The sequence below is a fragment of the Argiope bruennichi genome, chromosome 11, assembly GCF_947563725.1.
Source record: "Argiope bruennichi chromosome 11, qqArgBrue1.1, whole genome shotgun sequence".
Classification (NCBI taxonomy): Eukaryota; Metazoa; Arthropoda; class Arachnida; order Araneae; family Araneidae; genus Argiope; species Argiope bruennichi.
Window position 1 is genome coordinate 71,330,658 of NC_079161.1, and position 15,641 is coordinate 71,346,298.

Here is a 15,641-nt window from a genome sequence, read left to right on the forward strand (position 1 = left end):
GAAGAATCTATTAAAGTTGGAATTGCATAAAATATTTAATTATTAAAATTTTAATGAACATTTAGATTGGCGAACCAGCTGGTCGCCAAAGGCGGCTAGTATATATATATATATATATATATATATATATAATCTTAAAAATATATTGCAGACATTTATATCACTTAATATATAATATATGTTATCTTAAATTTTTGTGACGCTTTTCCACTTTCTGGAATATTCGCAATACATTTCAATATTTTAATAATACGATATGTATCATGAACACTAACAGCTCCTGCTTTTTAACTTATATACCAATGAAATGATAATATCATTTACTGATTCCACTGGACTGGGATTTTCAGTTACTGATTACAGTGGGACAATAATGTCAGTTACTAACTCTAATAAACCAAGAATAACAGTTACATATTTTATTGAAATGAGAATGCCCAACGTTGACTCCATTAAAAAGAGAATATCAGGGCCTATTTAAACTGAAATTAGAAAAATCACTTACATATTACAATGAAATGAGCATGAAAATTTTGGATTTCATTGAAATTAAGATATAAGTTACTGACTCCAATGTAATTAAAATGACTAGTACCGTTTCTATCGAAATAAGAGTGGCATTTACTGACGTTACTGAAATGATGTCAGCTTCTAACTCCAATAAATGAGAATGGTGGTTACTATACCACTGAAATGAAAATGTCAGTTACTAATGAAATTTACCGATATTCTGAATCCATGAAATCAGAATGTCGGTTACTGACTTCATTTAAATGAAAATGTCAGTTTCTAACTGAAATGTGAATGGTAATATTGATTCGAGAGTCATAATTAAAGAATTTACTAAAATAACAATCAAAATCTGTATCTATTAAAATAACTGTCAAAATAAGTGTTTATGTTGAAATGAGACTATCAGTTACTGATTTTCATGAAATGTTAACACCAATGCTGACTACATTGAAAAGAGAATATCAGTTCATCAAATACCAGATGTTAAAGACATCCAAATATTCAAAACAAGAACATATTCATATAAATATTATCTCTTAAAACAACAAGTTATTTTCCTCATTTTAAAATGAAAGCAAATATAAATATGAGTTAATATATTTTAAATTCAGGGCTCTCAATTTGGAAATATCTTCAGTCATTTATATAAAACTGTTTTTAAATCTGAAACTTCTTTACTTCCTGTGTAAATATAGAGATATTTTATTTTCATTTAAACATTAATGCCTCAGTTTATTGAACGCAGAGATGTAGTCATGTTGTTGAAGAGGACATAGATGGAGTCATGCTCGGGATTTAAATTTCCGTTTCGGCGGAATGAAGGCGACGGAAACAAATGATTCTGGATGCTTGCAGTTGAAGATTGGTAAATGATTGCTTGCACGAAAGCTAGACGTTTCAAATAGTCTGATGATTGCCGATAAAACGGGTGTTCAATATCTGGCAGATTGCAAGCCACCACTGTCAGTAGAAACCTTAAAATTATTTATGTTTATGTGCATCTCAATTTTCCTTTTCTAGTACAGATTATTTTTTTAAAGCTGGAAGCTACCTTTAAATATGAAAACGCTTGTTTTTCCCACTTTGGTTGGAGATCTGTTTACTTTTCGTTAGTATTCTGTAGCTACTTTGTAAATCTGTGAAAAATAGCTACAAAAACACTATTACTCATAACTTGGAGTTTTAGATATTATTTCGAATTCTATTCAAGAATTAAATTGACATCAATGATATTAGGAAATTATACTCTTTAATAATGTAGCTCATAAAGTATGTTTTCTTAGTTATTAAATAAACATAATGATTGAGATGTTTAGCTCTTAGAGAAGCGTATATTTGCATAGAGCTAATTTTTCTAAAATCAGCCAGATATTAAAAGGAAATTGATTTTTTTTTCAGAAAATGGGAAATTTTTTTATAAATTGTGATAACATTTATTAAGAAATTACCATGTAGACATTTATCAATGTATTAAACAATTTCTGCCCAATTTTGGAATCTAAGAAATGTGAATAAAAACACATTTATTTTTATTTCCGTTCAATTCAGATAAAAGTAAAATACAAATCATGTACATGCAATCAATAAAAATTGTTTTCTGCAAGTCTCCTATTTTTATTTCAAATTATTTGATCCATTTAGCATCTATTAAAATTTGGGTTCCTTTTTAGATATATTGGCAACAAAAAAAAATCAGGAAAATTCAAAATTCTCAAAATTTATTATATGAAAAATTCTTATTGGTAATTATTGAAAATTTTATTATTAATACAGCTTTGGAAATTTAATTATTTTTTTTCAATATTTTTCCTTAAGTTTCTATATATATATATATATATATATATATATATATATATATATATATATATATATATATATATATATACTACCAAACACTTCTTAAATTTTTCATTTCCAAAGCAAGCGCAGACAAAATTAATTAATTTTACATAAACATCAACTACTTTTAAATTTATCTGTTTTAGTCTTACCAATGGACGAATAGCAATGTATTTATTTTAATAGTCTAACATTGAAGAAACCAGATTCAAGAAATAAAAACATTCGCAAGGAATGTAACATAAAGGCTTTTAGTCGTGATTCTAAAAAAAAAATTAAAAAAAATATTGAAAATGAGGGGGGGGGGAAGCTTTGGTTCATGATCCAAAGGCGCTTTAACTAGATTATTCTGCGAAATTATTTTTAAAACAGTTCTATACTTCTAAAAGTAATTATTGAACAGATCATTAATTAGGTTATAATGTCTTTCAATACAGTTTACAATTGTTGATGTGTTGTATTGTACATGATTTAAAAGAAAAGTGCATGTCGGTGAAATCAAATAGCTATAAACGGAATTCTATAAAATTTTGACCAATACAAAAAAGGGAAAGCAAATACATCTTTATCGGCATTATAATAGAAAGAGGTTTTTAATTATTTCCTACGTATTATAATTTTTAAAAATTAAATATTTCTCTTTTTTTGGAAAGCAAAAGTGAAGCAATTTTAATAACTTCAGAGAGATTCAAATATATATTTTTTTCATTTTCTTTCACTTTTTAAATCAATTCAATTTCATTTAGTACAAAGATTATCATTATAAACATGTCATAAGAAATCTTAAGCGATGAAAAAATTAATGGCATAGGAGACAATATATAAAATTCTGATCAATACAAAAAAAAAAAGAAAGCAAATACATCTTTATTGGCATTATAATAGAAATAGACTTTTGATTATTTCCTACGTATTATAATATATAAAAAAATCTTTCTCCTTTCTTCGGAAAGAAGAAATGAAGCAGTTTTAATAACTTCAAAGAAATTTATATATATATATATATATTTCATTTTCTTTTATTTTTTTAAATCGATTCAATTTTGTTTAGTACAAAGATCATCATTAAAAATATGCCATAAGAAATCTTAAACGATGAAAAAACAAACGGCCTAGGAGACAAAGTAACTTGAATTTGTTTGAGACTTATCGATTCATGTATGAAAACGTGTCAGATATTTTGAAGTAGTAATAAATAAAAATGAAATATGATCGCCCATTTTTTTCTTTCGTCAAACCATTCATTGATTATTATTCAAGAATTGTTCCACTCCAATATATTGAAAAAAGATACCCAGGTAAAAATAATGTTTTATCCTTTTTAATATCCCGATATTCTAGGAATATAGAATTTTAATATTTATTGAATATTAATAATTATTTCAATATATCCGTTCAAAATTTGTGCATACTGAATCTGCATGAGATGAAACGTGTTTAAGTGCCCTTTGGGAAAAAAACATAAATTTAGTTTTTAGTTTTAAAAAAGAAATTAATAAAAAAATATTAGTTTTAAAGAATTTAGTTTTATTTCACTCAATAGATTCTTAAAAGAACTTTGCAAATTTTTCGCTATGAGAAATAATAAATTTCAGAGTAAAGTAATTGGGAAAAATTTGACATCGCATTATTGATTTCTTCGATTTAAAATGATCATAAGACAAGAAGAATTGGCGTATGATTTATGCGAATGCTTAATCATGCTCCGGTTGGTTGGTTAAGAAATTCCTTACTTTATTAGATTCGATTATGCGTTAAAAAGTTTAGATATAGCAATATTTATATTTACCCGATATTTCCTTTTTCTCTAAATAATATTGGAATAATTGGGAACACATTATTTCATCTCAATAATATAACAATGAATTAGATTTAAGAAAATATATTTGCATTGGTAAAAAAAAGTATTGATAATTATCTCGAAATTACACTCATGTCCATAAATTAAGGATAATGCAAGTTCAGGAAAAGAAAGAGTCAGAAGCAAAACTAATGAGACTTATTTCCAAAGCCTATATTCAAAGGGTTAAAAAAAAGATGCTATATGTATGATATCATTAATAAAAATTGCGATTTTTTTGCTCCCTGGGGCAAATTACAAAAAAGAAAAAAAAAACATTTTTACAAAAATCAATATTACATGGTTGGTATGATGGTTAATACATAGAACGTACCCAGACGATGCATTACAGTCCGCACAACACCTAGGCATGCTGAGTATCAAATTATAGATCTGATCTTGGAGAATATTACACCACTCATGAAGCAATGCTCTCCGAAGTTCCTGTAGACATGTGGGAGGTGGTTGATTGGCTGCAATTACTCGGCCAATCATGTCCCACACATGCTCTGCTGGATTGAAGTCCGGTGGGACTGCTGGCCAGTCCATACGGGTGATATCCTCCGATCGAAGGCATTCGTTTACGATGTTTGCATGGTGAGGATGGGCGTTGTCATCCATAAACAAGAATTCTGCGCCCCGAAAAAAACTTACATGTTGTTCCAGAATGACGTCCCGATGTATTTTGTCTGTCATGGTTCTACTTTGAACATGCAGGTCAGTTTTGGAACCCAGAATAATTTCTCACCAAACAAGCAATCCCTCATGGCCATGTTTAATGATGTTCTCTTGGTGGTAACGAGTACCTGGCATTCTCCATATGAAAGTCCGGCGTGAATCAGACAGTAAGCTAAACCTGGACTCGTCGGAAATATCACACAAGCCCACTGTTGGGTGTCCACAATGTATGCTCTCTATTCCAAGCAAACCGCAGGCGACAGTGAGTTGCAGTAAATAGAACATATCTGACAGGCCTAAGAGCATATAGACCAATCTGCCCTAAGCGTCTGTACACGGTCTGCCTTGAAACTGTCTTACCAGTGGCTGAAGAGAGCTGATGAGACAGGTCTGATGCTGTGCTCCATCTGTTTCTTTTGGATGTAACTGCCAAATACCGGTCCTCATTCGGTGTTAAGTACAGGGGCGACCTGTGCGATAACGTCTACTCATATTAAAATCATCTTGGAATCGTTTCCAAAGCCTGGCCCCCTAGCTGGGTGCGGCCACATTCCAGATGGCCAATAATTCTATCACGTAAACAATCCTCCAAATGTGTCCTTTGTGTCATAACTATGCGGATATTGCACTGAAAGGCTTATAAAACGCTTGCGAACAATTTTACTTCTTTTCCTGTATTCCTTATACATCACTCTCTTACATTCTCGGCATTGTGACGTACTATTGTTGTCATCTGGTGGCTTCCTGCCATTTGCATATGATTTTTGAAGATTGTAGTCATTTTAAGGGTGATATGTGTATTTTAGAGTTATATTTCCTCGTGACTCTGAATTATTCTTGAGGTAGCCGACTACGTTAGAGGCAATATTTTTGAAAAATTGGATTTTTTAAAAACTATTTATGGTTTTTATATGTATTGTCAATTATAAACACTATATATACAAAAAAAATTATTTGAAAATTTAATATATTTTGAGAAATAGGAAAATGTGTAGTAAATTTTAATGACATTTAACCTAAACGGTTAACACTCCACACAAAATTGTAATTCAGCCTTCCTATTTTTCTTTGTACACAAGTTATAGAATAAAATGATGAATAAAATGAACCAAAATCTAAGAAATATTTTGAGATTCAAAGAAGTTATGCGTAAAAATATACGAATATATACATTTTTTCCATAAATTTACAACTTAATGTTTCTAAAAACACCTATAAATGAAAAAGTATTCCACCAACAATAAAACTTTTGGTTCATTTCATTGCCCACACTATTTAAAACACACGCTAAAATTTTTATACAAATACCTCTATTAGTTTTTGAGATATCATGTTAACGGTGGATAATTTTTATAAAAATTAAAGTTTGAGAAAATTGAAGTTAAAGAAAAATTTTAGCTAAAAAATTATTTAAAATTATCCTGGATCATAGATCAGACCTTCCTTTTCCTAGAAAAGGCTATTTTGGAAAGAGGAAAGCCTGAACTACAAGAAATAATAATAAAAGAAGAATTCACCAATGTGGTCGATAACCAGTGTTTTTAACGTAGTCGGATTTAATTTATGGGCATGAGTGTAATTTACTATGCTTTTCTAATTACCACATAGTATTATTTCTTCACTTTTTTTGAAAGAAAATCTATTTTGTTTCATCGAATATCGTGTATAAAATACCAGAATTATTTTATACCTTCAAGTTGAATAAATTATAATTTTTCCGTAGCCAGTATTGTTAGAAAAAAAATCAGGATATCAACTTCAGAGGAAAAAAAAAAAACGACGGAATATTACGAGTTACAAGAAAGAAATATCTAAGCCTCAGAAAGATATTCCTTTTAATAAGAAATAATTAATAGTTCAGTTTATTAATAGAAATTATAATTCTCATTTAAATATAACATTCAATCTCGATTTCAAATCTTTTTACTTGGACATCTATACTCCCTTGAAATATAAACTTAACAGTAGGATATGACAATATAGCTTTTATCTTAACCTAGACATCAGTCAAAAAAAATTATTTTCTACAATTAGTGCTCTTAAAACCTGCTATCCTTAATTTATGATTATTAATTTCATTTGGTCTTCAAACGAACTAATAATGGATATATATTCTGTTATTTTTGGCATAAACCAACATATATTTCTTAAAAAGTGAACCATGAATAATGCGAGATAGGGTGCACACTCCATCTTCATAACCTCCCTTTCTTATTGGATAAAGTTAAAATCACCTTCTTTATATTACTCCTTCGCTATCTTTTTTTTATATCTTGGTTAAAGTTCAATTTTTTAATTTTTAAGTCAAACAACATCTAATCATTATTAATAACCAGCATTCAGACATCAAAAATAATATTTACGCAGATCATAAAGTACTTTATAAATATCAATTGATAGTTTGTCGCAGAATAATAAGTATAACTGGTTGAATGGAAGGCGAAATTTCTTCTTCACTTTAAATTACTTCTTCTTATATTATAAATTAATTAAATGCAAGAAAATATTTCTCATGGTTCTATAACATTAAAATCCTGTTCTAAGTACTCGGCGATGAACATTATAAAGAGCAATTCAAAGCCCTATTTAGTTACTTAGAAGAAAATACAAAAAGGAAAATGGCATCATATTCGAACAATTATATCCTACAAATTTAAGAAATGTATAACTTAACAACTAACTTTTTACACATACGATATAGGAAATAAGAAAGGAATCGTGAAAAGAGTTGGTTTCATTTTTACTTTATTATTTACAAAGTAAAGGAAAATAATTGTAATCCTGAAATAATTAGAATTCAGGACTTTTAAAATTCTTCATGTTTTTGATCTCCCTGAGTTTGAAAAAGATGTTTAAAGCATTATGTCTGTCTTTATGTTTGTATATGACAAAGATAACTCAAAAGCGCTTCTCAGCTACACGCCTGAAATTTGGTATACGATCTTTACATCAAATTTTTAGATATTTTTCCGGCTGTTCGAAAATTAGTTTACACGATCGCAAAAGAAGTGAGCCAGGCCGATAAAATTCTATACACTCATCTGTAGTGTAGATGTATAGCAAATTGTTAGCCGAATCTAATCAGCGATGGACCTATGTTGGTCTGCATGTGATTTTGTAACTTCAAATGTAGCCAGGCAACATAATTTTGTTTCAATCACTTGGGGAAAATCCTAAAACAGAAATTTTATTTTCAGATATTATTTACCAGATGCTAGAAATCCCCCGGGGGGGGGGCACCTCGAAATCAGGATGAGATGCTTCCAGCATGGTTGGATCTCGCCACCTTGGAGGGTACACAAATAGGTGGAGGATCTGACTCCTCCCATCAATGATGGGAAGTACTTCCTTCGGGGAGGGTTGTACCGTGGCCGGTGATGACCCTTAGGACTCAACCACAGTTCCCGCCAGTGTTGCTGTTGCGGCGGTCCGGACATTCAGCCTTATGGTTTAAATACGTGTGTCTTCGTAGTGGGTCGGAGAGTCAGTTGGTTAACTTACCACATGCCAGACTTAATCGTCGAAAGCTTCGTCAAATATTAAGGGATAGATTCAATAAAAATATCAAGTTCCAGCGAAGGGTTACTATTTCGTAACTATTGTACGCTAATGCCATGTAATGTATTCTCTGAGTAACACTTTAATTAGGGAGTATTTGAGAAAGTTATGTCGGAACCATTACCCATAATTATGAATAAGGTACTATTAGAATAACCAACTATTAGAAAATAATCCTTATAAAAGCGAGAAAATGATGTTTATCTTGCATTAACCCTTTCTAAGGCCATGGGAAGTATGCTTCCCACCAAATTTATCAATCTTTGTATGAATTTATGCAGGATGGCATAAGTTCTGACAAATGTTTTTAGAAAGACAGAAACTTAGATGCTTCAGTTCTTTATATCACACAAAATGATGTGTCTTGATTTGTTACTTAATTATTAATTAACAAATTAATTAATGAATCAAATTAAATTTATCTAATAAGCTAAATAAATTCCTTTTCTTATTCTAATTTTAAGCCTAAAAATATTTTAACGTAATATGACTAGAAAAAAATGACCCTTTAAAGGGTTTTAAAATGACTTAAAGAACGCATATATTTCCAAGTTCTGTAAGTCTTCTGTATGTATTTTTGTCACAATTCCGAATTTTCCCTTTCAGTTTTACATTTTATATTGAAATAAAAAAAAAATACAACAAAGATTATCGAAAAACAAAATTAGGAATATTTATTTCATGATTTCTTTTTTATCAAAACGAAATAAATTCTGTTTGATAGAAGCAAAAAAATTATAGAAAAAGATTTTAATATCTTAAAAGGAATTTAATATTTTTAATCCATTTTCATCCATCAAAAAAAAAATCCGAGTAAAACATATTAGCGAATATTTTAAAAGACAAAAACAGGACCGAAAACGTTTTTCATGAAAGAAAATTTTGATAGATTTCAGAAAAATGCCCTATTTATATCATCTCAAAGATTTTCGATTAAAAACGTTTTTAAAAGATTGAAGTCTTTGAAATTTTTTTGCTATATAAATTCAAAAAGTGTAGTATTTTAATTTTCTTCTGATAATTTTTTCTTTTCTGAAAGTTACATTAATTTACTACAAAGATTATTCGATTTATTTATATTTTATTTAAGAGATCATTCTCTTAAATATTAATTGGAGTTTGGGGTGAAATACTTAAATTTAAAGATGCATTTTTTTAGCTAATCTACATTTTATTTGTTTAGTAAAATTTAGAAATCAATACCTCTTTAAAATAAATCCAATTCGAAGATTTATTATACCTTATTTCTTATAAAAGGTTACCTGATTTATATCTGAAAAAAAAAAAAGATTTGATAAAAATAAAATTTCGTCAATCGAAACTTGATTTGAATTTTCCACTTCTTTCACAAAAAGAAGTGGCAACAATCCACTCCTTATCTGTAATTGCATTAAAGAAAAAATTAAAATTAAAATTTTTGCACCTAGCAAAAATTTAAAACAAATTGCTGCTAGAAATCCAAATTAAGTTTTAGCTGGGTTTAACACTTTAATCGCTCTGGTTGTCAAGAAAATTTAATAAAAGTTTGAACATTCTTGAAGAGCAATGTTTACTTTGCAGTTAATGATAACTATTTCCTCCTGCTTCGACTGCCATTGGAAAAGAATTATTACGGGCATTTAAAATAAGATTTCTGTCACCCTCTGATATTTGAATGAGTAAAAGAGTGTGCATATTCAGTTACGGTTGACGTCTAAATCGATTGCGATGTATTTTTCAAGTGTCACAAATACTCCGTGTGAAATTGGATTGTGGCCCTGCTTAGACTAGGAAAAGATGACTAGAAATAAATAATTGAGCTATAATATATACAGAGCATGAAATTGTTTTTCAAAGTTTGGTTGCAGGGAGGACATTGGAATTTGGGTTACTAATTCCAAGCTAATAGTTAATTGTCCTGGAACAGACCAATAACTTATTGACAATGGTTAAATCTAAGAGCTTCAAGGACGCAAAGTATATTGAGTATATAGATTATATGCAGAAAAATGAATATTTAGTTATCACATTTGATTAAATGTTGATAAATGATAGGGTTAATAAATTTATTTTTGACATTTTTACAGTAATTACTAAAGAATTATTTGAAATAAAATCGATTGATGAATAACAATGTAAGAAAATAACTCGAAATCATTGTTTAAAGATGATCAGCAAAGTAAAATAAACTTTGACGGATTAATAAAAAAATATCTCCAACGATTAAAATTCTTTTGCATATTTATTGCAAAACTTAGTAGTTTGCAATAAATATGCAATTAGAATATTTATTTACCAGAAATTATTAAGGGTGTCCAAAAATTAAATCAAGATTTGAATTTGCCACCATTCGTGCAGTAAAGTATTTGTAATCCTATTAAAAATCATTTGGCAGCTGATAGCTAGAGTAAGTAAAAATAAGGCATTACACGAAAGAACAATGTGTTAATGCAAAATTTGAATTAAATATAAACACACAGTTTTTTTCTTTAAATTGTTATATTTTTGTAAAGAATTGTAAAGTACACAGGATAGGGTTATGTATGGAATAGCACATAAGGCAAATGGCCTTCATCGGTTTACTGACACATACACCTTCTTTTTTCGAAATTTTCCATGACATGTTTGCATAAATGTAGCTGAATTTCGTTCATGCAGCGTTGAACTTCCTCCTTATATGCATTCTTTCTTTTCACTTCTTGCATAGATCTTTGACTTCAAATAACCCCATAAAAATAAATCCAATGGTGTTAAATCACACGATCTAGGGAGCCATATCTTAAAGTGCCAAAATGTGGCTGCAAGTCTTTCATTATTTTGGAAATATTGTTCAACATTGAAAACACACTATTCTATCGTGTAATGTTCCATTTTTACTCGCTGTAAACTATCATCAGTCAAAAGGCCCTTAAAAGGGTTAATAATTATTTAATAGGTTGGTTTACTGCACTAATGGTGGCAAATGCAACTCTTGCATTAATTGTGGGACACTCTTTATTTGTTTTCCGGCAGTCAATAATCTAGTTTTGTTTAGATTAATAACATGGAATCATAAAATGAATTTCTTCTAGACATCCCGTGTTTTTTACTGGATATTGCATCTAAAGCAAAAATTTCTCATGTATTATTTTTTTATATTATTACACTATTGCTTTTATTTTTTCCATCAAAATCAAAGCTAGAAAAACAAAGAATAATTTTTAATTCTAGTCTTTAAACTCGTCGGAATAAAATAAAATTCTTTATTTCCGCATGATATTTATCTTATTCATTTTTCGGTTCAAATATATCTCTTTATAGAAGAACTTACTTCCTAGACCATTTCTTTTATTTTATCCAGACACACGTAATAAGTTTAACACGTCACATTAAGGAGTGATGAATTCGACTGATGTTCAGTACAAATCTCATCTCATCAAACATTTATGATTCCTCGTTGCAGTTGTGTTTTTTTTTTTTTTTGTTTTTTTTTTTTTGCTAGCGAAATTCTTTTTCCCGTCATAAATGTCTTCTTTTGGCTATTACTGGAAGAATTGCCTTTTTTGTCTTGAAATTGCTTGGGGTGAGGGTTCAGGAATGAAGGGAACGATAAGAGAATGAAGAGGGCTGAACCAGCAGGTGGAGTGTGACGTCAGTTTATATCGTTTGTTAAAACGGTTCATAGGAAATTCGTTCTGAAGGGGAAAATGAATCGGACGTGGGAAAAGGAGAAAAGGATAAGTTTCTAACATAATGGAAAAAAAAAAAACTTTCTAGAGTAGTTTCCCCAAAACTTTCTCGTATATTTTCTAGTAAATGTTACCCCATAGAATATCTTGCTCGTCATTGGTGTGCAGTAAATATACCTTGTATATTACCTGGTGTATACAGTAGACTCCCGATTATCCTCGCCTGCCGCACTAAGTTTTTTTTCTTTTTTTTTTTTTTTTTTTTTTTGCTTCCAAGCAAAGAGAAAATGCTTCCAAAGCAAAAAGCAAACACAAATGACTGATTTCTTCAAAAAGGTGTAGTTTTACAGTTATGCTTTTGTAATTGCCTAATACATTACAGTATTAAAACAGTACATGTATTAATTTTTCTGTGTATCCTTGACGCCTCTCGTAAGTACAAAGCACTTTTCTGTTTTCATTAATAAAATGCATTTTAGGATCGTTTTGAGTGATATACTAAAATATGAAGCGTTGGTTAAACATTTCCTGCTGTTTATTTTACGTTTTATTGTACATAAAACGATTTTTCGAAGTTGGAATGACTGTTTCCTCTTTTGCTATACCCGTTTTCAGCTTTTTTCGGATTATTCGCGATTTTTGTTATCCGCGGCGGCCGCGCCACCCAATTCCGCGGATAATCGGGAGTGTACTGTATTACCTTTTGCCGTGAATTAAGCATTGTGTACTGAATGTGTTGTGTCATCTTTAGCATTTTTTGGGGGGGGTGGAGGGGGGGGGGAATTTACCCTAGTATGAGGCTAATAGTATCCAAAAATCGAATTTATGTTTTAGACGAATTTTTCCCTATCGATTACAAAGAAAATTCTCCACAAAGCTACACTTGCAGCCATAATATTACATACCAAATTTCATATATTTGAATCATTGCATTTCTGAGTAATCGCTTTTACATATTTCTGAAAGTTTAGACCGATAGACGGTTAACCCTTTGTTGGGTTTGACTCAAGATTTGATTGAAATCTACGCTATAGATATAAAATCTATGTAACAAATTTTATCTATCTACCTCTCTTGGTTTTGTCGTTATATTTTAACTGGAATTCAAACAGCTAGACAAACTGAGTATGAGTGGATTTTGGCTCAAAATTTGACAGAAATCTACAAATTTGGTAAATAAATCATATATCAAATTTTATCTTTCTAGTTCACAGCATTTTTGAATTATCTTTGTCAAAGACAGCCGGACATTTTTCAAAAATGAGTTTTCTTGAAATCTGGAAAGTTTAAAACGTGAAGATTTGTAAAAAATATAGTATTATCTGTTGCTTTCGCCCCGAATTCGTTGATTTCTCTCACATTTTGAACGAGATCAGTATAATTGCCTACCTGGCTGTCCGAATATAAGAAAACACGATAAATATAAAACATAATGTATTAGACGGTTAAAACTTGATGCACAAACTTAGCATCTAAGCTATAGATTCGAATCATATTTGGAGCAAAATCCGCTAAAGGGATGTCCGTTTCTCTATTAGTACGTTAACTTACATGCGATGGAAGTAACTCAAAGACACAATATCTTAAAGAATTTGCTATATGACTATGTAGCTACATTTTTAATTCTGAGCCAAATTTTAACCTCAATGGGTCTTAAAATAAGCATTTAAAATATATGTTCAATTTTTTGGCATCAAAATTAATTGCCAGTACTACTAATTAAACGCCAAAACAGAGAGATTGCAAATATCTCGAATTATTTTCAGTTGAAACGCTATAATCATGTCATAGATCAATCATTCGCCTACAGGTATGAAATTAATGCAATTGCGATGTTAATTTTCTACACTGCGAAAGTACCATACTTTTATGAGAGGAGACATAGGACTTTTTATAGAATAAACAGAAAGGTTTTTGGATTACTCAAGCTGTTTCAGTTATATTGTGACTAGCGGAAATTTATAATAAGCAATATTATTTTTTTGCTTTGTTATTTTTCATATGGCAAGGGAATATGAATATAAAACTGAAATGAAATTGATAAATTTTCAGTTATATTAAGAAAACGAATATTATCAAATTTGTGATTTCTTGGTGGTCTACTTTATATAACAATTTAGAGAAATCAAACTCGAGTTTAATATAAAATCCAGATACTTACTATGACTGTTAAATTATATCTAATCTGCAGGGAAACAGTTTTTCGGGACAAACAAATATTAAAATATTGCTTCATTGACAATATGATACCATTATTCGAAACATGTGGTTTTCATGAAAGAGATTTAATGATTTCGAACTTCAATTATTCCCATTGTTTTCAGACGAAACGTAAATTTGAGTGCTTGATTTCAAATTCGATCGCATCAAGTTTGCTCAGTATTGTTGAATTGAAATTGATGAATCGTTTTATTTACAAAAGTTTAGTAAAAATTAAAAAAAAAATAGCAAAAAATAACTAGTGAAATTAGTAAAATTGTTTACAGATTTATTATTTTTTTTGATGTACTGAAAGGAATTCAGAAAATATGGAATCTCTCTTTGGATTATTTAGTTGTATGTTTCATAAATCTTTAATTATGAAAAAAGATATTTAGTTGGGATTTTCAGATATTATAGCTTTCAGTTACAGAATATTTGCTTTGGAATATTATTAACAATAGGCTTAACTTAATTCTTGGTAACTTAACTTATTGGTGATGCAAAAGTATCAGCAAATTATATTCTCGTTTCATTTGAGATTATAACTGATAATCTCATATCAGTGGAATTAGTAAGTTAGTTCATCTTTCCAATGGAATTAGTAATTGAGCAATTAATGTTCAAGTTCATGAATCGTATCATTTAAATTTGAGAATCCATTGAGCATTTTGCAGAGGAAAATAAAAGTGAAGTCACGATAGAAAGTATGAAAATATGGAATTTTCTATTAGCCAATTAAGTCTGCCATGTAACTATGAAAAACTAATATGCGAATTAATTCTTTCAGAAATGATTATTAATATTCTAATGATCAAACATTAATAAAACAATATTTAAGACTCAGAAATCGAATTATTTTAAAGTTACATGTTTCAGCCCCAAAAATCTATATATTAAAAAAAGTCCCCTAACCTTGTTGGTTCAATTATACTATTTTTCTTTTCAAATGAAATCTCCTGATTTCCAGTTATGCCATTAATGGTGATTTTTTTCTAACACTAACCATTTCCTAAAAGAAAAAAAAATCAAGTTAGCTGTACATTATTTACGATAAAAAATTTGTCAAAGTGAAAAGATAAAGAAAAGCTCCAATCACAAAAATAATAACTTATTTCGTTAGTTTTATTTGTCAATTAATTTCTCCACTTACCATAATAATTAATCAGTCGTAATGCCTTATATCTGCCTCTATAGGATTTTTAAACTTTATAATCCCTAAGACCATTCGAGTACAAGTATCTCAAAATATTAGAACACCCGAGTTGCATTTTCATATATAAGAGAAATTCCCTACCCTCCTTAGAACTATAATTGTAGTATCTGATCCTAAGAGTATACACAAAAGATGACTTTACTTAGCTGAA